Here is a 25434-nt window from a genome sequence, read left to right as displayed (position 1 = left end):
CTGGGATTACAGGCACCTGCCACCACACCCAGCTAATTTTTGTGTGTTTTTAGTAGAGATGGGGTTTCGTCATGTTGGCCAGGCTGGTCTCGAACTCCTGACCTCAGCTGATCCGCCCACCTCAGCCTCCCAACGTGGTGGGATTATAGGTGTGAGCCACCGCGCCTGACCTAGAATTTCAAAATAAGAATTTTGGAGGGCCATAAACATTCACACCATAACTCTATTTTGGGTGGTAGTCACACCCCATCATGAGGAAAGGAAAAAAGTAACCTGGTAAGACAAAGAAAAATTAAAGCAACAACAGATGTGCAAAGACAAAGACAGATGAGAGATTACGAAGAGGTCTTCCTTGGCTTCCTATCATTTCAGAGTCCTTGGCATCAGCCTATTCTGGATGTTCATTTTTATCCCTCTCCTATCTGAGGTTTGTGAAAACAACGTGTACTTTTATGGAAGAGCACTCTTTTGAATAACCTAAATGCATACATTTTATGTTACCAGCAACCAAAATAGGCCTATAGGCAAGAGTACATGACATCTGAAGGGGTGATACCCCACATTCCTTATCCTGGACCTTTTCTATGCCAATTTTGGTCCCAAACCTTCATGTCACCTTGAAACTATTCAAAGCACTCAGCCCCTTTTGTCAGAGACAAGAAAGGCAGAGCACTCTGTCTTTGAAGTTATACTGCCTTTACCATTAAAAAAAAATACATCTACTAAAGACTTTTTTTTTCCAACAGAGCAACACAATAAAAGAGTAAGTGGCTTTGTAGTAAAAAATAATATAAAAAGATAATTAAATCTCAGGGGTATTTTTTGGTTTAATGCAGTTTTTCCTCAGAAAAAAAAAAAAAAAAAAGCATCAAGGCTGCCCCTAAAGACACTTTTTGACCCACCGTTGCCACTAACATGAAGTTGAGAAGTGAAAAATCTCTGCTTGATTTGTTCTTTCTTTTCAAGAAAAAAGAGGCTTAATATTCATTGCAGAGGGCGAATAGAAAAAAAAAATCTGTGCTGTTATTTTTGAGGGGTTGAAATGCTTGTTCTCACCACTGAAGGTGTTCATCTTTACAAAAAATGGTTGCTAGGGAGCTAACCAATTTGAGGGAATATTTTTGAATGTTTGTAAAACTAAAGAGTGGCGTCATTGGCAATACATTTATTGGCAGAACTGAACCAATTAGTTAGTGCTGCTAAAGTGACTGCATACAGCTGATTTCACAGAGAGGTCAAATATATAATGATGCATGCTACTGGAGTACTTTTTTTTAAAACTACAGATTTAAGTCTCAGATAAAGGTAATAACACTCTTTCTAGTTAAGGAAATTTTGAGTGTTCAAATTTGTGGTTATAAAAACACATAAGAGAGCATTTTTAGGCCATTCTGACACATTCCATACTCATTCTTAAATAAAATAAATCACACGATCAGCTCTCCTTGAGGCTGGAGATTGGTTTTTGTAATAAGGAAAGGCCTAGCAATGTCTCCTCATTTCATTCATTCCAACTATGCAATTCAACTACAATTCTCATTTTAATTTTCTTTCATGTATTTCTATCTGTAATTTTTAAAGATGACTATGATTTATATTTATAGGGATAATGAGAATTAAAAAGGAGAGCAATACCCTTTTAGACAAAGACAATCCAACAAACAAGCAAAACAAAACCAACAAAAACTTTTTGTGATGTGCAAATATAAGGTTCACTAAGTCCTGCTGCTTGTCACTTTTGATTGTCTCTCCTCTCATTTCATCCACATCCTCTGCTCCCCTCATGAGTGGAGGAAAAAAAAGTGTGATTAGTGAATGTCACCAGCTGGACTCTCTGAGATTCAGACTGAGGAGTTTAGAGTGTAGGAGGATTTGTAGAGCGTGGTCTTGGGATTCATATCTGCAGAAGAGAAAGGAAAGAAGCAGGGCTGGACAGAGGGAGAACTTGGGCTGCAAGGAAGTCTTAATGGAGGTCATAAGTAACTCTACAAAAAACTTGGAAGAATGCATGACGCTTCTGAGTTCTGAGTGGAGCAAGGGTGCCGGACTTTAATGCTGCCCTATAAACTGGTCACGGATGCTGGCAACTCAGGAAGGGCCACCCAATCTTGAGCAAAGTGGCTCTCTTCAATAGAGGCATTTTCTGAAATGGGACAGTAGGGCATAGCACTTTTTCCACTGCATTCTCAGCAGCTGAGGGAAGAAGTTCATCATTCCTGAATAAGGATCAAGATACCACATCTTAGCATCTTTCACACTAACAATGAATAATTATTTTTTATTTAAAAACAATGAATTGCATGAGGCAGTATAGGTAGCTATTAGTGTATTGTTTACCCATAACCTATTGACTGCCTAATACTGGAACAGATCTAGTGGGAAAAAATGCCCAACTTGTACAGGACATTTTGTTCAAGAGAGAAATTGAATCCATGCAACACTACTAACTTAAAGGCAGGCAGAACATTATAAACTTGTAACTGAGGAAAAGAAAATTGGTACCACAAACTCATAGAGAAGATGCTAATGAATATTAAGGGAATCAACAGGGATAAAGGGCCTGGATATGGGTTGTATCTTTGAGAGCAGTGTTAGGTAAAACAGGCAAGTGGTAATAAGATGGTTGTTGCCGAAGACAGAAACTTGTGCATGCTATGGATAAAACAGGTAGGGGATAGAGGCAGAAGAGTGTTTCCCCTAAAGCAGAGGGAGGCAAGTTTGAATAGATTAAGAGCATAAAATGTCAGAATGACTTGGATGCCAGATTGAAGAGACTGAATGCCACTGAAAATGAAACACAAAACTAAATATCTCAGTATGGAAGTCATACAATAAAAGGGGAGCTTTCAAATATTAACACGGTGGGGGGATAGAAGATATTTTATAGAAGATAAGACTGTAAATCACCATCTTCTTGGTTAGGTTGCCAGAATGGGAAAGGTAAAATTTCTGAAGTTCCCATGACACACACACACAAAATGAGAACTGAAAGATACACCGTAACATAACCTGTCCAAAGTCACCATGCAAAGAAATGATTGAGCTGGCAATTGAACCTATAGCTGTCTTCAAAGTCCCTTTTCTGCCACCATTCCACGCTGCCAGAATGTTAGAAAACCTGCCTGCAAGGTGCTTTTCCCACCCAGGATTGTTCTGAAAGTAAGAAAATCAAAACACTGGCATTGATTTGGAGTACAATATAGGTTTCATACCTTGACACTATTTGGGAAATTAAATTGGATCTGTCACCATTTTATGATTAGCATAAGACAGAGCCCCATTTTGCATCTAAGAACACTTTCTGAGACAAATTGCTACATCTTTAAATAATGGATTCAACAAACATTTAGCAACTGCCTATTCTGTGCCAGGGAGTAGTCCTGGTGTGGTGGACAAAGCAGAAAATAAGACAAAGTCCTTTTGTCATGAAACTTACATTTTACTAGACAGAGACAAGTAATAAATATAAATATAAGAAGAAATAAAAATCTAAATATATTAATATGATAATTTCAGAAAAGTACATATTTTAGGAAGAAAAGCACAGGATAATTTTACGGATAGTTATTGATAAATGATAGGAAATGTGTTCAGTGGTTTCGTTTTTGTTTTTAATGTTCCACCACTTAACTAGCTGCATACTCTTGGTTAATTGGTCTGTGACTCAGTTTTCTCACCTATCTTAGAGATCTGATGCTGTGATTAAAAGATTAAATACACAAAACGTGATTTCACCAGTGAATAGAATAAGAGTTCAATAAATGTCAATGCATTATTAAATGTTAGTCATATTCCTGAGAACGAGGACTTCACTTTTCCCATCTCTTCTTTCCTGTGCAGAAGTAGGAAGTCCCAACTGCACAGAATGCTTCCTGAAGGTAAAATTTCCTGTTTCAGATTATTTATGCCCCATAACCTTGTTATGATTTGTCCTCCCCTCACTCAATAACTACTTATTAAATGGCCACAGTCTGCTAGACATTGGCTTTCTTAAGGTGAATTTAATTCAGAAATTACTAAATTCAATTCTGTGGGTTTGTTTTGTTGCTCCATAATCCCCTACAGTGGTTTATCAGCCTGCCAAAGAAGCAGAAAGATAGCCCCCAGGGCTCTGTCAGCCGGGCCCAGCCCAGACATCAAAGAATATTATTAATGTGTAAAATTGCCTTTGGCAAATACTATTTACAGACCCTCTGGCACAGTTATGCTGAAATGATAAGAAATGTCACTGAAGCCTACTGTATTGAACAATAAACATTTCCTGACTTTAATATCAACTACCCACTTATCCGGAACCCAGAATGGCTCGCAATTACAATAAAGGAAAAAAGGAAAGGTTAGGTTTTTTATTTTGTTTTTGCTTTTTCTTTTTATTAATATGCCACAATGCTTCCTATTAATTAAATCAGCGGTATAGCCAGGAGTGGAACTTAGTGAGATTATCTATATTATGCACTCGAAATATAGTTTATCCATTTTAATTAAATAAGTTCTAAATATAACCACTTTTAATTCTTCTACACCCTACAACTAATTAAAAATAAAATTAGTTAACATTTCTATGTGACATCATTAAAAATTGTTCATATAAAGATGCAAATATCCCTATGGTATCCTGTGTATTTACTTGCATCCCTCTGTGCTGTTAATGACCAGAGTATTAAAGCTTTGCATGAATACAAACCTGTGGGCAAGGCTTTTTTTTTTTCTCAAATTTCTCCCCATGTCTAGTCATCTGCCTTCTGCTTGTCTCATCTTGGCATGTTCTGGATACTGGTTATAGCTTTGAGAAGCCTGTTAAATTTCACCTCCTTGGATGTTCTATTTCAGAGAAACTTCATGTTAGGCTGATATGAACACATCCACATCTACTCTTTATTTCTTTATGTAGCATATTAGGGCCTTCTTAGTGTGCTAAGAGGTCTCAGTCATAAGAAAATACCATTGTACAAAGTGACTAAAGAAACCACCATGAGAACTAGAAATGAGGTAGAAAAGCCTGAACAAATTGCTGGAGGCTCAGTGTGGACAAGTCAGAGAGTTAAAAACTCCATAGGGACTCAGTCTTAGCAGCCCTCCAGACTTTTGTAAATTTTACCCTCTGGAGCTTGATCAGGTTCTCATAGCAAATATTAAAAGAAAATCTCCACGTGCTTCTGGCAGCTGGAGAGGAAAGGAAACATTTTGAAATACGCCAGAGCACTCTTTTCTTCTTAACAAGGCTGGCTCTCAGGACAAACTATTTAACCAAAGCCTAACATGCCAGGATTTTATCAGAGCCTAACTGACCAGAGGAAAAGGAATACCCAACTCTAGTCCACTCTCATCATGCTGTCCCACCTAAGAGGTGGGGAGGACTGAGAAACACTTGTGAATTTCACAGTCCAGAGGCATAGGTTCACTAAGACCGAATCACAGGACTTCAGAACTCTTCCCTTCCCTCAACACCTTGCAACCATATGACTAAATGCCTATTTACAGCAGTTCTTTTTACCCAGTACATCCTGTCAAGCTATTAAGGAAAATTACAGGGCATATTAAAAGGTACACCTTGGAACAAACAGAGAAAACATTAGAAACAGACATGACAGGAATGTTGGAATATCAGACCAGGAATTAAAGCAAAAATGATGAATATGCTAAGGGCCTAATATGTAAAGGAGACAACATGCAAGAACAGAGTGGTATCGTAAGCAGAGAGATGGAAATACTAAGAAAGGACCAAAAATAAATGTCAGACAAAAAAACTAACAAAATGAAAAACGTCTTTGATGAGCTTGTTAGTAAACTGGACATGGCTGAGAAAATAATATTTGAGCTTGAGATTACATCAATAGAAATTTCCAAAACTGATTTCATTCAATGGTGTTTTGTAGTTAGCAGTGTACAGATCTTACAAATATTTTACTAGATTTATAAATAACTTTTATATTTTTTGGTATTGTAAATGGCACTACTTTTTAAAAATTTAAGTCTCCAATTGTTTTATTGCTGATAACTAAAAAACAAATTGATCTTAAATTTTGTGACCTTGCTAAAATACCCTATGAGTTGTAGTAGTATTGGTTTTTAGATATGGGGGGATTTTTTTTCTTCATCTTTTATTTTAAGTTCAGGGGTACATGTGCAGGACATGCAGGTTTGTTACATAAGTCAATGTGTGCCATAATGGTTTGCTGCACAGATCATCCCATCACCTAGGTATTAAGCCCAGCATCTGTTAGCTAATCTTCCTGATGCCTTCCCTTCCCCTATCCCACCTCTGACAAGTCTTAGTGTGTGTCGTTCTCCCTAGTGTGTCCATGTGTTCTCATCATTCAGCTCCCACTTACAAGTGAGAACATGCGGTGTTTGGATTTCTGTTCTTGCATCAGTTTGCTGAGGATAATGGCTTCTAACTCCACCTGTGTCCCTGCAAAGGACATGATCTCATTCATTTTTATGGCTGCTTAGTATTCCATGGTGTATATGTACCACATTTTCTTTATCCAGTCTATCATTGAAGGACATTTAGGTTGATTCCGTGTCTTTGCTATTGTGAATAGTGCAGCAATAAACATACACATGCATGAATCTTGATAATAATGATACAAGAGGGACGGCATTAGGAGATATACCTAATGTAAATGACGAGCGAATGGGTACACCACACCAACATGGCACATATATACATATGTAACAAATCTGCACGTTGTGCACATGTATCCTAAAACTTAAAATATAGTAAAAATAAATAAATAAATAAATAAATAAATAAATAAATAAATAATGAGACAAGACTGAAAACAAATGAATTAGAATATCCAGGAACTGCAGAACAACTACAGAATGTGTAACACATTCACAACGAGATACAAGAAGGATAAGAAAAAGAAAGAGAAAAAGTATTTCAAACAATATAACTGAGAATTGCCTCAAATTAATGTCAGACACAAAATCATAGGTGGAGGAAACTCAGACAACATCAAGCAGGACAAATGCCAAAAAAACTGTAGCTAGTTACAGTATTTTCAAACATAGAAAATTAGAGATAAAAAATAATTCAATTAAAAAATGGGCAAAGGATTTGAATAGACAGTTCTCAAACATAGACATCCAAATGGCCAATAGGTATATGAAACAATGCTCAATGTCACAAGTCATCAAGGAAATAGAAATTAAAACTACAATGAGATATTACCGTATATGTGTTAGAATGGCTATTAGCAAAACAATGAAAGATAAGTGTTGGCAAGGCTGTGGAGAAAAGGGAATTCTCTGCACTGTTCATTGGTGAGGATGTAAATTAGTAAAGCCAATGTAGAAAACTGTATGGAGGCTTCTCAAAATATTACAAATGGAACGACTATGTGACACAGCAATCCCACTTCTGGGCATATATCCAAAGGAAATAAAATCAGTACGTTGAAGGGATTTCTACACTTTCATGTTCATTGTAGCATTATTCACAATAGGCAAGATATTGAATCAACCTAAGTGTTAAATGTCCATTGACAAATAAATAAAAAATAATTAGTACACATACACATACCCACACACACACAAACACACACACAGACACAATGGTACACGATGGGTTGCTATTCAGACTTATAAAAGAAGGAAATTCTGTCATTGTGACAACACGCATGAACCTAGAGAACATGATGCTTATTGAAATAAGCCAGGCAAGAAATACAAATACTGCATTTACTTATATATGAAATCTAAAAATGTTGAATTTATAGAAACAGAGAGTAGAGTGATAGTTGCCAAAGGCTGGGGGTTGGGGAGGTGGTTGGGGAGATGCCAGTTAAAGGGTACAAAGTTTCAGGAAAACAGGATGAATAATCTCTGGAGATCTAGTGTACAGCAAGGTGACTATAGTTGAGTACGTGTTTTATATTACTAAGTATAAACTTGCTAAAATATTAAAATTTAAATGTCCTCACCACACAAAAAAGATAAGTATGTGTATTAGTCCCTTCTCATGCTGCTATAAAGAACTGCCTAAGACTGTGTAATTTATAAAGGAAAGAGGTGTAATTGACTCACAGTTCTGCATGGATGTGGAGACCTCAGGAAACTTACAATCATGTCCTTCTTCACATGGCAGCAATAAAGAGAAGTGCTGAGAAAAAGGGAGAAAATACCGTTATAAAACCATCGGATCTCATGAGAACTCACTCACTATTATGAAAACAGCATGAGGGTAACTGCATCTATGAATAAATTACTTCCCATCAGGTCCCTTCCATGACACATGGGGATTATGGGAATGACAATTCAAGGTGAGATTTGGGTGGAGACACGGAGCCAACTATATCATTCTGCCCCTGGCCCCTCCCAAATCTCATGTCCTTCTCACGTTTCACAACACAATCAAGCCCTTCCAACAGTCCCCCAAAGTCTTAACTCATTCTACCATTAACCAAAAAGTCCAAGTCCAAAGTCTCATTTGAGACAAGGTAAGTCCCTTCTGCCTATGAGCCTGTAAAATCAAAAGCAAGCTAGTTACCTTCTAGATACAATGGAGGTACAGGCATTGGGTAAATACACCCATTCCAAATGGGAGAAATTGGCCAAAATAAAGGGGCTACAGGCCCCAGGCAAGTCTGAAATACAATGGGATAGTCATTAAACCTTAAAGTTCCAAAATCATCTCTTTTGACTCCGTGTCTCACATCTGGGGCATGCTGATGCAAGAGGTGGACTCCAGTGGCCTTGAGCAGCTCTGCTCCTGTGGATTTGCAGGTATAGCCCCGCTCCCAGTTGCTTTTATGGGCTAGTGTTGAGTATCTGCAGCTTTTCCAGAAACATGGTGCAAGCTGTCAGTGGATCTACCATTCTGGGGTCTGGAGGACAGTGGCCCTCTTCTCACAGCTCCACTAGGCAGTGCCCCAATGAGGACTCTGTATGGGAGCTCCAACCCCACATTTCCCTTCTGCATTGCCCTGGCAGAGGTTCTCCATGAGGGCTTCACTACTGCAGCACACCTCTGCCTGGGAATCTAGGTATTTCTGTAACATCCTACAAAATCTAGGCAGAGGTTCCCAAACCTTAATTCTTGACTTCTGTGCACCCACAGGCCCAACACCATGTGTAAGCAGCCAAAGCTTGGAGCTTGCAAACTCTAAAGCAATGGCCTGAGCTGTACGTTGGCCTCTTAGCCACAACTGGGACACAGGGTACCAAGTCCCAACATTGTGCAAAGCAGCAAGGCCCTGGGCATGGCCCGCAAAACTATTTTATCTTCTTAGGCCTCTGGGCCTGTGATAGGAGGAGCTGCCGTAAAGACCTCTGACATGCCCTGGAGATATTTTTCCCATTGTCTTGGCAATTAACATTTGGCTCCTCATTACTCATGCACATTTCTGCAGCTGGCTTGAACTTCTACTAGCTGCAAACTTTGCGAATTTTTATGCTGATTCTCTTTTAAACACGAGTTCCAATTCCAAATCATATCTTTGTGAATACATACAACTGAATGCTTTTAACAGCACCTGAGTCATTTCTTGAATGCTTTACTGCTTAGAATTTTTTTCCACTAGATACTCTAAATCATCTCTCAATTTCAAAGTTCCACAAATCTCCAGGCCAGGGGCAAAATGCTGCCAGTCTCTTTGATGTAACATAGCAAGAGTCACCTTTATTACAGTTCCCAACAAGTTCCTTGTCTCTATTGGAGACCACCTCAGCCTGGACTTCATTGTCCATATCACTATTAGCTTTTTGGTCAAAGCCATTCAAGTCTCTAGAAAGTTCCAAACTTTCCCACATTTTCTTGTCTTCTTCTGAGTCCTCCAAATTGTTTCAGCCTCTGCCTGTTACCCAGTCCCAAAGTCACTTCCACTTTTTCAAGTATCTTTACAGCAGCACCACACTACCTGGTACCAATTTATTGTGTTAGTCTATTCTCACACTGCTATAAATAACTGCCCAAGACTGGGTAATTTATAAAGGAAAGAGGTTTAATTGACTCACAGTTCAACATGGCTGAGGAGGCCTTAGAAAACTTACAATCATGGCAGACGGGGAAGAAAATACATTCTTCTTCACATAGCAGCAGGAAGGAGAAATGCTGAGAAAAAGGGGGGAAAGTCTCTTATAAAACCAACAGATCTTGTGAGAACTCACCCACTATCACAGGAATAACATGAGGATAACCAGCCCCATTATTAAATTACCTCCCACTGTGTCCCTCCCATGACACTTGGGGATTATAGGAACCCAGTTCAAGGTGAGATTTGCGTGGTGACACAGAGCGAAACCATATCAGTAAGTGATGTTATGGATATGTTAACTAGATCGATTTAAAAATTTCATCATGTATTCATGTATCAAAACATCATGTTGTACATTATACATACATACACTTTTTATTTGTTTATTATATGTTAAAAAGGTGAGGTGATTGAGAAAAAGAGAGATAAAAGGTTTAAAAATAGAAAATAATATTTTTTTTAAAAAAATTCTGAAAGAAGGTAGAGCAAAACATACATATAGAGGACAAAGATAAAAATTACATTTGATGTCACCTGAGAAACCATGCAAACAGAGTGGAGTGAAATATTTAAAATCTTGTGAGGAAAAAATAACACCAAGTAGAATTCTGTACCCTGAGAAATTATCCTTCAACATGAAGAAGAAATACTTTCTAGAACAAATAACAATTGAGAGAATTTGTTGTCAGTTTATTTACAAAGAAGGAAAATAATATAGGTCAGAAACATGAGTCTTCCTAGAGAAAGGAAGAGCATCAAAGATAGAATAAGTGAAAGTAAAATAAACATTTTTATTTTCTTGTTCTAATAATATGTATGCACTGAAAATAAAATTTTCAAATTATATGTGGCAAAAACTGGTAGAACTGCAAGAAGAAATAGATGAATTTGCTATTATTGTTTGAGACTTCAATAGCTCTCTAAAAGAAGTGGATGTATCCAGCAGGCAGAGAATCAGTAAGAACATATTAGAGCTCAACAGCACCATACTGAATATAATTAATATCTACAGTGTATTTTGTCAGATGAAATACATAGAATATACATTCTTCTTAAGCTTACATGGAACATTCATCAAGATACACCATATTCTGTGATATAAAACACAACTTAACAAATCTAAAGAAATAAAAATCATACCAGGTCTGCTTTCACATCACAGTGGAATTAAGTTAGAAATCATTAAATGAAAAATAGCTGGAAAATTTCAAAATATTTGAATATTAAACAATTACCTCTAAATAAAATATGGGTCAAAGAACAAATATTAAGAACAATGAAAATATTTAGAACTAAATGGGAATGAAAATACAACTTACCAAAGTATGTGGAATGCAGTAAATGGAGCCCTTAAAGGAAAATATATGGCATTAAATACATATATTAGAAAAGAAGCATGTTCTAAAGTCAGTAATGTAAGTTTTAATCTTAAGGAAGTAGAAAAAGACAAATTAAATTTAAAGTAAGCACAAGAAAAGATAAAAATTTAAGCATACATCAATGAAATTGAAAACAGGGAAACAATAGAGAAAATTAATAAAACCAAAAGCTGGTTCTTAAAAAGATCAATAAAATCTATAAGGCTCTAGTCAGGCTAAGAAAAATAAAATATAGAGGACATAATTACTAATATCAGAAATGAAAGAGAGGATATGACATCACTACAGATCCAAGGGACATTAAGAGTGTAAATTAAGGATTATTAAGGACAACTCTTATGCCCACACATTTGATCATCTAAATGAAATAGACTGTTTTCTTGAAAGACACAATCTGGTAAAACTCACACAAGAAGAATTAGACAATTTGAATGGACCTATATCTCTGAAATAAGCTGAATCAATAATTAATAACCTCCCCAAATATAAACCATCAGGCTTAAATCAGTTCACTGTTGAGTTTTACCAAACATTTAAAGAATAAATGGTATGAGTTCTTTACAATCTACAATCTCTTTCATAAGATAGAAGAAGCAGGCATACTGTCTAACTTCTTCCATGAGACCAGAATTATTCTAATACCAAACTAAACAAGTATATTACAAGAAAAGAAAACTATAGACCAATCTCTTATGAACACATATAAAAATCCAAAAACAACAACAAAAATACTTATCAAATCAAACCCAATTATGTATAAAAATAATTATACACCATGTACAAGTGAGATTTATCCTAGGTATGTAAGGCTGGTTCAACAAACAATTTTTTAATAATAATTTTATTATTTAATAATAATGTTAAAAAATCCTAGGTAAACTAGAAATAGAAGAGAATTTTCTTAACTTGAGAAATATTTATCTACCAAAAATCTATAGCTAATATAATACTTAATGGTGAGAAACTAGAAGCTTTCCCACTAAGATCAGGAACAAGATAAGGATATTCTCTCTCACTGATCCTTTAGAACATATCACTAGAGGTTCTAGGTAATGCAATAAGACAAGACAAGAAAAGAACATGTATACATATATGGAAGGAGGAAGCAAAATGAGTTTAGCTTGCAGATGACATGATTGTTTATTTACAAAATCCTAAAAAATTAATGGAAATGTTCCCAGAAATAAGTGACTATAGGAAGGTTGCAGGAAACAAGGTTAATATAAAAAAAAAACTCTTTCCTATATATCAGCAATAAACAAGAGGAACTTAAAATTAAAAACACAATAGGCCGGGTGTGGTGGCTCATGCCTGTAATCCCAGCACTTTGGGAGGTCAAGGCGGGTGGATCACAAGGTCAGGAGATTGAGACCATCCTGGCTAACACAGTGAAACCCTGTCTCTAGTAAAAACACACAAAAATATTTTAGCCGGGCCTGGCAATGTGCGCCTGTAGTCCCAGCTGCTGGGGAGGCTGAGGCAGGAGAATGGCGTGAACCCGGGAGGCGGAGCTTGCAGTGAGCTGAGACAGCACCACTACACTCCAGCCTGGGCGACAGAGCAAGACTCCATCTAAACAAAAAAAAAACATGATAACATTTACATTAGTACTCCCAAAATGAAATACTTAGGTATACATTTAATAAAATATGGCAAAGATCTATCTGAAGAAAACTACAAAGTTTTGATAAACAAAATTGACAACTAAATAAATAGAAATACATCCCACGTTGATGGATAAGAAAACTTAATCTTATCAAGATATTAGTCCTTCACAAATTAATCTATAGATTTGGCCTGATCTTAAAGCTCAGCAAGTTATTTTGTGGACATTGACAGTCTAATTCTAAAGTTTGTATGAAGAGGCAAAAGACCTATAAGATAATGCAATAGTAAAGGAGAAGAACAAAGTTTGAGGCCTCACACTATCCAACTTCCAGATTAGTTACAAAACTACAGTAATCATGACAGTGTGATGTTGACTTAAGAACTAACAAATAGAGCAATGGAACAGAATAGAGAGCCCAAAGATAGACCCACATAAATGTAGCCAAGAAATCTTTCACGAAGAAACCATAGCAGTACAATGGAGCAAAGATAGGCTTTTCAACAAACAGGCTGTCAAAACTGAACTTACATTTCCAAAAAGTGAATCTAGACACAGACTTTACATGTTTCATAAAAATTAACTCAAAATGTATCATAGTCCTAGATATTAAAACACAAAATCATAAATTTCTAGAATATAACACAGAAGAAAACCTAGATAACCTGGAATGTGGCAACAACTTTTTAGCTATAGTAACAATGCCAAAATTCATAAAGGAAAAAATGACTTTATTAAAATTAAATACAAACAAACTTCTGATTTGCAAAAGACACTGTCAAGAGAATGAAAGGGCAAGCCAGACTGGAGGAAAATATTTGCAAAAGATATATCTGATAAAGGAGTCTCATCTAAAATATATGAAAATCTCTTAAAATTCAACAATAAGAAAATGAACAACCTGATTAAAAATGGGCAAAAGACTTGATCAGACATTTCATCAAAGAAGATATACAGATGGCAAATGAACATGTGAAAAGATGTCCAACATCACATGTCATTAATAAATTGCAAATGAAGACAATAAATTTCTTCTACATACTTATTAAAAGGGCCAAAATATACAACACTAACAACAGCAAAAGCTGGTGAGGATGTGGAGGAACAGGAAAACTCATTCATTGCCAGTAGCAATGCAAAAATGTGCAGCCTCTTTGGAAGTTTCTTACAAAACTGAATGTATTCTTAGCATAATACCCAGCAATCATGCTTTTTCATGTGTATCCAAAAAAGTAGAAAACCTATGACCACAAAAAAATTGCATGGAATTCTTTACAGAAGCTTTGTTCACACTGTCACAAGTTGGAAACAAACAAGATGCTTTGAAGCATTATGTGAATGGATAAACTGTGGTATACATAGACAATGAAATATTCATTGCTAAAAATAAATAAGCTACCAAGCCATTAAAAACGTAAAGGAGTGTTAAATGCATATTACAAAAGGAAAGAAGTAAATCCAAAAAGAATACATATAATAATGTATAATTCCATTTATATGCGTTTTTAGAAAAGGCAAAACTATAAAGGTAATAAAAAGATCAGTGGTTTCCAAGGATTGGGGACAGAGGATGGACAAAGCATAGCCCAGAGGATTTTCACAGCATTTGAAACACTCTGCAGGATGCTATACTGGTGTATACATGGCATTACACATTTGTCCAAACCTGTAGAATGACTACACTGAGTGAACCCTAATATAAACTATAGACCTTGGGTGATGATGATATGTTAATGTAGGTTCATTCATTGTAAGAAATGAACTACTCTTAGGAGGATGTTGCTAACGAAGAAGGCTATGCCTATGTGGGGGAAGGACGTATATGATAAATCTTTACACATTTCTCTTAATTTTGCCATGGACCTAAAGCAGCTCCAGAAAATGAAGTCTTCAAAAAGAATGGCTTTATAAAAACATGGAGATAATGAACAATCAAACATACTGTATCAGAATAACATTTCTCTAATTAATCAGTATTATAATATAATATAATCAGTATTATAATATAATCAGTATTATACTGATACTTCAGTCTTACATCTTATCCCATGAAGTGTTTAGTTCAACACATTCCATAATGATCTTTCTTAATTTTATTGAAAATATTCATTCCAAATTATTCATTAATTTAATAAATATTTATTGAGCATCTGTTACATACCAGTTATTGTCCGAGATACAGGGAATAAACCAGCGAACAAAACAAACGTTCCTATTCTCATAGAGTTTGTATTCCAGTGGGTAAGGAAAACATACAATAAATAAAAGAATTAAATTACATAATTCATTCAGAAGAATCAAGCCCAGGAGGCATTCAGAGAGAGTGAGGGGTGCATAGGTACAACTGTTAATTAGATGGTCAGAAATGCCCTCATTGCCCTCATTGAGAAGGTGACATTTGAACAAAGACTTTAAGATGATGAGGGAGAAAGTCAAGCAGATGTCTAAGGAACATAACACCAGGCAAAAGGAATAGCCAGTGCAAAGGCCCCTAAAACCGGAATGTTTCTAGTGCAGTAAAAGAACAACCAGGTGGTCAGTGAAGCTAAAAGTTGACTGAGTAGGAGACGGGGTCAGTAAAGTAATTGGCAGCTATCTCTAAGGGCATCTAGTGGTCCTTGGTGATGGTTACAAGAGAAAAAAATAAAAAGAATCATTTGTTTCATTTGTTTATTATTTTGTAGATAACAATGGAACTAGAAACTAGAGGAGACTAATATTGATTTGAAAAATGTATGACAGAGATTGTGTCCAGGCATCCTCTATGCATTTCCTAATTTAGTACTTAAAATTTCTTATGCATGTATTATTATTTCCATCTATAGATGTAGGAACTGAGATTCAGAGCGTTTAATAAATTGCCTAATTTCATTGAGAATACACAGTTATCCCAGCATTTAAAATCAGTACTCTTGATTCCAAAGTTACATTCTTTTGACAATATGTTATGTCAGCCAAGTTTTAGCAACAAGTGATATGATTTATCTTCAATCTTGAGCATTGCAACCATTTCTTCTTTAATAAACAGCTAACTACTTAAAAAAAAAAACTTGATGCTTATAAGCACGGAAAAGGTGTGTGTGTGTGTGTGTTCTTTCTACTTTTAGGATGGGATTAAAAGTCGCTTTCAGTTGAAAGCAAGCATAGCGGAGTGGTTAAAATCATGGTCTATAGCATCAGATGAGGCCTTGTTTCTCGCCATTGCTTGCTTATGGATGTCTTTCGACGTGGTACTGAAATTCTCTAGGCTTATGTTTTCATGTGTGTCAAATGGGCATGCAAATAACTTATGTATATGCACATAATATAGGCAAATAACTTATTACAGTGGTAATTAAATGACAGAATGAATGTAGATTACTTAATCTGGTCTGTATGTAATATGAGTTCAATAGGTTTTAGCCACCATAATTTATATTTCCTAACTCACTACAAGTGGCTGTCAGCTCCTACAGTCAAGGAATGTGATTTTTCTAGTATTGATAGGGCCCTATGCACCCACCCACCCCTGCCAAAGTGCAAAGGAAAAACTATTGCTCTAGTGGGATTTTAAAAATTATTTTCACCTGTAATGCACTGCAGTGAAAACTTCAACCCACTCCCAGAAGCACTGCTTAGAGTGTGGCATAATTAAAATAAGGGAACAATCAACAGCAGGAATGTTAGCATAGAACCAAGGAAATTATTAAGAAACCAATCTGAACAACATCATTAAGAATCACCAGAGGCTTCTATAAATATGTAAGTAGTGTAGGAGTCAAAATAATACAGAAGGGAAACACACTATAAAAATATGTTTGTGTCTGTAGGCACTGCCTGCCTAAGCCTTCAGGTTGTGTAACTCAAAGTAACTTCTTCGGTGAGGGTGACTTATGATGGAGATACTATTATACATTAGATAGCATCAAGGCCTGAATTTTAACAGGTGTTAAAGCACAATTTATATTTGTTTCTATGCTTAAAAGTAGTAGCTAAGCCATAAAAACTACACTCTGCCCTACTTTTGAAAAAATAAGAACCCTATAAAAATAACCCATACTTTGTATCCAAAGTCTATACTTTTATTGAGCTACCAGATTTGATACAAGGTATAATACAAGTCTTAAATTATTACTAACATGTAAGGAGTCATATTTAAACTACTCTGTTAGGGTAATGAATCCAAGAACTTAGCAGAGCCGTATCTCTGGTATTGAAGTGGTAGAAACTAGGTGTTAATGCAGGAAGGTAAGAGAGGTTTCAAGTCTAAATTTTAGTGCCTGATTTTGGTATGCGGGACCTCCTCTCCAGTTACACACCAAGTTAGACCTCCAATCTCAACTTGGAGAAATATAAACTGTTTCACTCAGGGCTATGGGGAAAAAAAATGATCTTGATTTAAAGAACAAGCAAATGTTTAACCAGGAAAAACTAATGGCATAAACTTGCCTAAAAAACAGCCTTAATGCCAGAGAAAACATTGCTGTGTTTGAGGAAATGAAAGCACAGGGTGACTGGAGTGTGGCATATAGAGGGGAAACTGGCCAGAAGATAATTTAAAGAAGCAGCAAAAGTCAAATCACCATCAGTTATATGTTAAAGAAGCTGGGTTTTAGTCTACATGAAATGAAAAGACGTTGATAGGCTGTTGCAAAGAAAGAGGGTGAATCTGTGCTATGATTTATAAGAAGCAATCTGGCTGCTGTAAGGGGATGATGGGAGTGGGGAAAAAGTGTGATAGCTAGAGAGGCTGCAATGGTGACATGAACTAAGAGGCTGAAAGTGAAAATGGAGAGAATGGATAGCTCCTAGATCTATCCTTGAGGTAGAATCAAAAAGACTCGCAGATAACTGGGATGTTAGGTGCTCACAAAAGACTTGTCAAAAACTTCACAGTTTCCTGCTTAAGTGATAATGAGAATATCTGCTTTTATAGAGTGACTACAATGCTAGAAGTGTAGATCAAGAATTCAATGTTTAGCCTCCTGCTAATTTGAATTGTATATGAGACATTCAAGTGGAGATTCCTAGCAGACCATTAGATATAAGAGTTTGCAGGTTAGAAGAGACCTCGGGACTTGTCCTAGTACATATACAGGTTGTACCTTACAAGCATTTCTTTGTAAAGCTTTACATGCCTAATTATTTCCCTAGGTCCAAGGAATGATGAGAAAATTACTACTAACAGCAACATTTCTCAAAATTCAAATGCCCAGGAGACTGTTGAAATGAAAAAATTTTGATAAACTGTGTAGGCTGCTCTAAAAATCCAACCAACCAACCAAAGAAACAAAAAACAATGCAAATAAAGTTTTGCAAAAGTAAAACATGGGGTATGAGCTGCCTGTGGATCTTGAGCATTAGAGGTGTGCTATTCTCAACTCTTACGGGGATTTTGTTATCTTGGTCCAATCCCTGCCCATTGAGTTTTCTTAGTCAAAAATGAACTCTCTTTTGTACTATGTATACCACAAGGCTAATAAAGCTAGAAAAATGCCGATAGTAAAGAAAAATACGCCTTTGTTTCCTATAGACCCAATGAGAAATGAGCTAAGCTCAGTTTTTTTTTAAGAGCCATGCTAATTAAACAGTATGGTCTTAAGAGACTGCTAAATCATGAACCTGCCTAAACTGTTTATCTTCAAGCACAGGATAATAGCATAATGATTGGTGAAATGAAGACATTTCTGATCAAATTGCTCTTTTCTTTAGCCTCTCTGCCCAATATAAGTGACTTTTCCCCAGCTCCAACCCCAGCAGTTGAGACTCTGCTGACATTACAACATGAAAATCTTCAGTAATTGATTCCAACTGTTGCAGCTGCAAAGAATTGCTTTGCTAAGTAAAGGGATTTATGGATTTGGCCACATTTTGTTGTTTGCTGCCTTTGATTACTACAAATTCATTCTTCTCTCTGTTTTCCAAGAAAAGAGTGGATAGAACTGATATGGAAATGGTTTTAGCAATGTGTTAGATTAAAAAAAAGTTCCTGTAGGTTCTTTTAAAAATAAAACATTTCTTTTTCTCTCAGCAGTAAAATATTTTCATTGATGAAAATTTTGGAAACATAAAAATTTTTAAAAAGTAAGAACTATTTATAATCATTCAACCATGAGAACCACTACTGTTTTTAGTTTTTATAAAAGTTATCTTTCAACATATATATGGTTATGTTTATTTTTAATCAAATCATAACGAAATAATTTTTTCATCTTTCTTTTTTCCCATGTTCTTTAAATTTTTTCAAAAACATGATTTTTAATCTCTGAAAAATACTTAGTTAAATACATGTTTAATAGCTTATGAGATACATTCTGTTTTCTAACTAATATTAAATTTGTTCCTGAAGAGCTTTCAAAAGTAAGTTTCTGTACCTGGCTTAGAATAGTGCTTATACACTCACATTTCAATAATTCATAATTTATTGTAGAGTCTTCCAATGATACATTTTCTACTAAGAATAATAAGAAAAGAAAGAGAAGTCCTGACTGCTAGAATTATTTCAGTATAATATACATGTACAAACCAGAATCTTATATGTCAAAAAGATGAGCAGATTTAAAGATAGTGGACTCATTTATATTCTTCTCCCTGTACTATCACTTTGCTGGATAAGCCAAACACACCATAGCACATTTGCTATAAAATATTAAAATGGCCATGTGAAATGCTTACCTGCTGGGAGGACCATAGGCTTCATAAACATTTGAAGATACTTGCTTCATAGGTTTTTGTATTGCAATGCAACTGATGACAGCAAAGAACACATATCTATTTTCTAAAACTAAAGTTTTCTTTCTTCCCTCAACTGTCCATTGGCATCAACTCATAAAGCTCCCTTATTTATCTACCTTCATAAGACTTGAGAATACAGGACCAAGGAGTTTCTTACTTCTAAAGATGATAATTTTTGATGCTAACCTCAGTGAGGCTGGGAGTGGAGCTGAATCAGTTAGGGGTTGCTTTAGGAGTTGTTCTTACAGGTCACAGCTGTCAGCATCTCATCTTTATATTTAGTGTAAAATCCTGCCTCCTCTCACTTGCTTTCTTTTTACATTTTAGTTTCTGCAAAATGCACAAGAAAAACTCCTTTCTCCTATATACTGAAAAATTCTGGAATTAGTTTGTAATTTTAATGCCATGCTCAGGAGTTGGAATATGAAACTGGGGAGATTCCTTATTTTAGTCTTTTCTTCTTCTTTTTATTTATTTATTTATTTTTAGACAGGGTTTCTGTCAACCAGGCTAGAGCCCAGTGGTGAAGCCATGGCTCACTGCAGCCTCAAACTCCCTAGTCTCAAGCAGTCCCCCTACCTCAGCTTCCCAAGTAGCTGCGAATACAGGTATGTGCCACCACAACCAGCTAATTTTCCAATTTTTTGTAGAGATGAGGTCTCACTATGTTGCCCAACGGTCTCAAACTCCTGGCCTTAAGCAGTCTTCCTATCTTGGCCTCTCAAAGCACTGAGATTACAGGTGTGAGCCACCACACCAGGAAGATTTTTGAAAAACACTTAAGAATAGGATTTCTCAAATTTAGCGCTTTTGAAATTTTGGACTGGAAAATTCTTTGTCGTAGTTCTGCCCTGTACGCTCTATGTGTTTAGCAGCATCCCTGTCCCTGGTCTCTTCCCACTTCTGGAGTAGCCCTCCAGTAGTAATAACCAAAACCAAAACCAAAACCAAAACCAAAACAAAACAAAACAAAAAACCTACAGTCATTGCCAAGTGTTCCCACAGGATTCAAAAGTTTTCTGGTTAAGAACCACTGCTCTTAATTCTGCCCATGACTCTCCTCCAGCCTATACTTTTTAGCATTTTCTCCAGAGACCAAGTAAACACTATAATTATTTCTGCTATAGTATTTCACAGGATGGTTATTCCTTTAGATTGACTTTACACAGAGACTGGACTTTATTGGGTGCCAGTTATATTTAGTATACTGCCTTGTAGACCTTGATTTTCAAATTAATGAGTTGATACATAACATCTATCTCTCTTTTGGCTGTTAGCAACAGCTGGGCAAAGAGGAAGAAAAAAGAGGGTGAGAGAACTGAAGGTTAGTATATACTGGTTTAACTCCTCCAATTTCTCAATTATTAGAAGAAGCTAGTTGTATTTATAGGTTTTGACATCTGTAAAATCGGGTAATAGTTCAGCTGATTATAGTATATTTGATTATACTATAGTTTTATTACAAACACTGTAACACAAAGAAATGATTTTCTCAGTGTTGCATATGTGAGGTAAGAATACTTCTAAATAATAAAGAAAAATAATGTCTATGGTAGGAAAGTCAAGATTTGGGAGGAACTTTGGTGGACAGGAAATCACTTATTAGTAAGAGTGCTTAGAAACCTTTCAGTTATTGAAGCTTTGATACATTGACCTAAACTCTGTTCTTACCTCCATCTTATCGGAAGTTATCAACTCAGTCTTTTGTGTATTCCTTTTCCTACATCAATATATCTCAAATTTGACCATTAAGCTCAAAGTAGAATAAGATTCATTCTGTTGGTTTCTACTTCTGTAGAATAAAAGATATGCCTATCAATATTGGGGAATTGCATGGGTGTTGGCACAAAGAAAAAGGGAAGTTTTCTGTCTTTAATATGTATAGTCAGGACCCAAGCTTCAAGAGTTATGAATGCCCTTATTCTCCTCTTCACTTGTCACCAATTGATGGCAGCAGATTTAACAAGTAGGCCAAACACCTCAGGAGCATTTTAAAAGCTATTTTGTTATTCCAGGATTTCCGGCAAGAATCCCTGTGGACTTGCAAGATCAGGAAGGAGAAAAGTGGTCTGAAGTCATAGAGGATGGGTGTTGTAAAATGTCACTGTTAAATCTAAGATCCGTACTTCATTTAGACATTGTGTTTGAAAGCTTTTTTACATCACGACAAAAACATGTTTCCTATATATTAAGTGTCTGTCGATGAAGAGTGTTGAATGTAGATGCGATTCTCACCCTTGTTTGGGCTTTCTAATGACTACAGCACAATTGGAAGAAGGAGGTGAAAACAACTCAGAACTTTCTATTTATAATTTTAGAGACATGAGAAACATAAAAACCCTTTAACATTGTCTTATCATTTAGTAAATGATTTAATTAAAGGAATTTGCTTTCTTGTAAAATAATTTTCATGTTATAGTTTTCCTGCATCTTTAAAATGCAGAGAGATATTCTGCAGGTTCTGAAAAGTACTCTTGGTCAAGGGAAGAATAATCATTATTTTTTATATTGGAGCTTTAGTGACTCAGAGTTTTGCAATCATTCAGGGAACAACACAGGATTAGCAAGATATGAATTCAGCAGGGGATTAAGCAGAAAGCCTAATCACTTGCCAGAGTTGAATGAATCTTGAATCTTTCTGGAGGTTGAAAAATATTTGATTAACTCATTAAAAAATTATTTTCAGCCCTTGCAGATGTTTCCCAAGAGAAAGCATTATGATTCCATTATAAGCTAGAGTCTCTATGTTAGAAATTCTATTTTGTTATCCTGTTAGAGAGGTGCCTACTGTTGTAGGTATCAAATATTTCTTGTTGGGAAGGTTTGGATACAACAAACAAACAATCTAAATTCCAATAACTACAGTATCTGGCAAGAAGAATTATCAAGTTAGACGGAAGGAGATCGTGAATGATAGACAAAGTATTTCATTCTTTTATTTTTTTCCAAAATGGAAATTGTTAATTTACTCTAATAATTAGAGAAGTATTTTATCCTCATTGTAAACAATTAATTCATTACAGAAAGATAGAATAAGGTGTATAAAAATGGGCTGTTTTATTACATAAAGATAGACTGCTTAACAAGTTGGTTTCTAAAAATCAGACAAGTAAATATTAATTAAAAAACTGAGGGTCCCAATACACATTCTTAGTTGATACCTTCTTTTTTTAACCGAATATTTTTTCTAAATACCTCTTCAGGTTTATAGATTTATACAATTGTTCTAAATCATGGGATATTTTGTCATTGATCTAATACATAACAATATACCATAGTGTTTAAATGCATGCATTTTGGAGTCAGATAAACCCAAATTTGAGTCTGGGCTCTGCTAATTAGAAACTAGATATTGTTGCATTTAGCTTTATTGCTTTAAGTCACAGTCTGTTGTTTATTTATTTGTTTTGTTTTATTGTTTTTAACTGCAGAAGAAGACAAGGGAGATAATAGCAATAACACCTAATTTGTATGTTTTTTATTGTGAGGATGGAATGAGATAAATAAGTGCCATGAATAGTGTGCCCAATATTTGACTCATTGCATGGGCTCAACAAATGTTACGTATTATCATTGTCATAATTCATTTAGCTAATCCTCTATTGCTTAATGTTTGGATTGTTTTCTATTTTCTCTGTTCTAATACTTTGAAGAAACCCTGTGAAATCAAATTTATAAAGTCATTATTTCTCTAGAATAAATTATTGAAAGTGAATTCCAAGGTGTCAGGATTTTTTTTTTTTTTTAGAATTTTAATTCTTTGGCCAAATTTTCTGCATCCTATAAAGGTGAAACAATTAAAAATCCTATTAGCATTATAGGAGAGAAGGATTTGTTTTACTCCATTTGAACAGTTAAGATGGTAATTTTTTGATGATGAGCTGTGTAGGTGAGAAAAATCTTCAGACCATGTAAAAGGACATTTCAAGCCAGTAAAATACTCCTTTAATGGCCTTAAAAGATTTTGAAATCCCTTTGAAAACATTTAGAAACACAACAAAAGTCATGCTTGTTGCTAAACAATTTCCAGAGAAACAGACATTTTATATCCCCCCAACAAAATAATCATTTTTACAATTCAGTAGTGCTATTTTGAGTTCTATTACTGAATTGAATATAATAATTCTAATGTTTGTAAAGAAAAGCTATATCCCTTACAAGGGTCTATGAATATCGCAGTGGTGCAAGGCTTACAGCAGAAAAAGAACAAATTGGAACCAGATGAAATTGGGCTCATATTCTGGGCTACTATGTATTTATTAGTTGTGCAAACATTAAAAGCACTATCAAATATCTCTGTTATCTCATATACTCATCCCTACATAAAGATAATTACACCCTAATGAACATTTCTTTACATTTGCTGATTCAATAGCTCTCCTCTGTTTTTTAACAGAACTCCTCTTTCTTTGGGAAAGTGCTCCTTCCCACTTAACATGGTCTCCAAGGGTCTGCCTATTGCCATACTCTTCTAGTCCAGGGGTATAGAATTTTTCATGTCACTTAGATTTCATTAATCTTAGTGTCTATCTCCCTAGCCACAAAGTTTGTCACGGTGATGGTACATGGCCCAAGCCAGACTAAGCAGCATCCTCCTAGAGATGATTTAAGCCTGTAACTCCAAGTTGTCCATTCTATTCTTCAGTGTAAGAAATAAGGAATAATGCTACATCATGAAGAGAAAGAGAGGTTGAGGAAGACAGAAACAAAAGTTTCTGAGACTCACATTCTTTAAGGGGTATTAACATTCCTAGAATTCTCAACTATATGAGGCTCTCAATGCTCATTTATGTTTAAAACACTGTCTTCATCTATTTTCTGTTGCTTATTTCAGAATACCTGAAACTAGGTAATTTATAGGTTAAAGGGATTTATTTCTTATGGAGGCAGAAATGTGGTCAAGGGGCCATATTTGATGAGGGCCTTCTTGCTGGTAGTATCTCCATACACAGTCTTGAGGTGACACAGGGCATCACATGGTGAGGGGATTGAGTGTGCTAACATGCTATGCTCAGTTCTCTCTTTTTCTTCTTATAAACCCACCATGATACTCCATTAATCCACTAATGCTTTAAATCATTAATCCATAAGTGGATTAATCCATTCATGAAGGCAGAGTCCTTATGATCTAATCATCTCTTAAACTTCTTACTTCTCAGTACTGCCACATTGGGGATTCAGTTTCAACATGAGTTTGGAGGGAACATTGAAACCATAGCACATGGCTTATGTTATGCCTTTGTCACTTGCAACATAAAGGGTTTTAGTAAAAAAATCTATCCCATGGGGTGCTATATGTGTTGATTGAGATATAGTATTTAAATTAGACAGCATAGGACCTTCCATATAAAAGTCCCTTTCTTTTCTTATTAAAATTCTTATTTATTTTTAACAGCTGACAATGTTCAATGAGAATGTGGGTGTAGGACGAAGAGCAAATAGTTCAGCACCCTTCCTTTAAGTTCTTTCTAAAACTCTCAGATGGCTGAGAGAACAATTAAATGTTGACTTGACTTGGTAAGAAAATCTAGTCTTTATTTTCCCCTCCTCAGTTCTTAATTATTCAGCAATTAAAGCTTTACTACTTTCATATTATATCCTGGCAATGTTAAGTATACTTAGAATTTAAAGAAAAGGCTGGACTTGAGTAGAAATATTCATTTAAGAAACCAAAGGAACAATAACTACAAGTGACAGCAAAGGGAAGTCGAATGATATAACGAAATTCCCCTGGAATTCCAGTGCTAATGCT

At 35.6% G+C, this 25434-nt stretch overlaps 1 long non-coding RNA gene across 1 annotated transcript in view; it reads right to left on the bottom strand.

Annotated features, from left to right (window-relative positions):
- The window catches only part of LOC112135559 (uncharacterized), an 84350-nt gene that overhangs the window by 16193 nt on the left and 42723 nt on the right, over positions 1–25434 (bottom strand). The window contains exons 7-8 of the long non-coding RNA XR_002916826.2: positions 21354–21474; positions 8035–8110 (exon numbers count right to left, since the gene is read on the bottom strand). This is a non-coding gene — a long non-coding RNA (uncharacterized LOC112135559). The remainder of the gene's footprint in view (positions 1–8034; positions 8111–21353; positions 21475–25434) is intronic.

The sequence above is a fragment of the Pongo abelii genome, chromosome 9, assembly GCF_028885655.2.
Source record: "Pongo abelii isolate AG06213 chromosome 9, NHGRI_mPonAbe1-v2.0_pri, whole genome shotgun sequence".
In the NCBI taxonomy this organism is placed as follows: domain Eukaryota; kingdom Metazoa; phylum Chordata; class Mammalia; order Primates; family Hominidae; genus Pongo; species Pongo abelii.
This window is presented reverse-complemented; position numbering and strand designations above follow the sequence as displayed.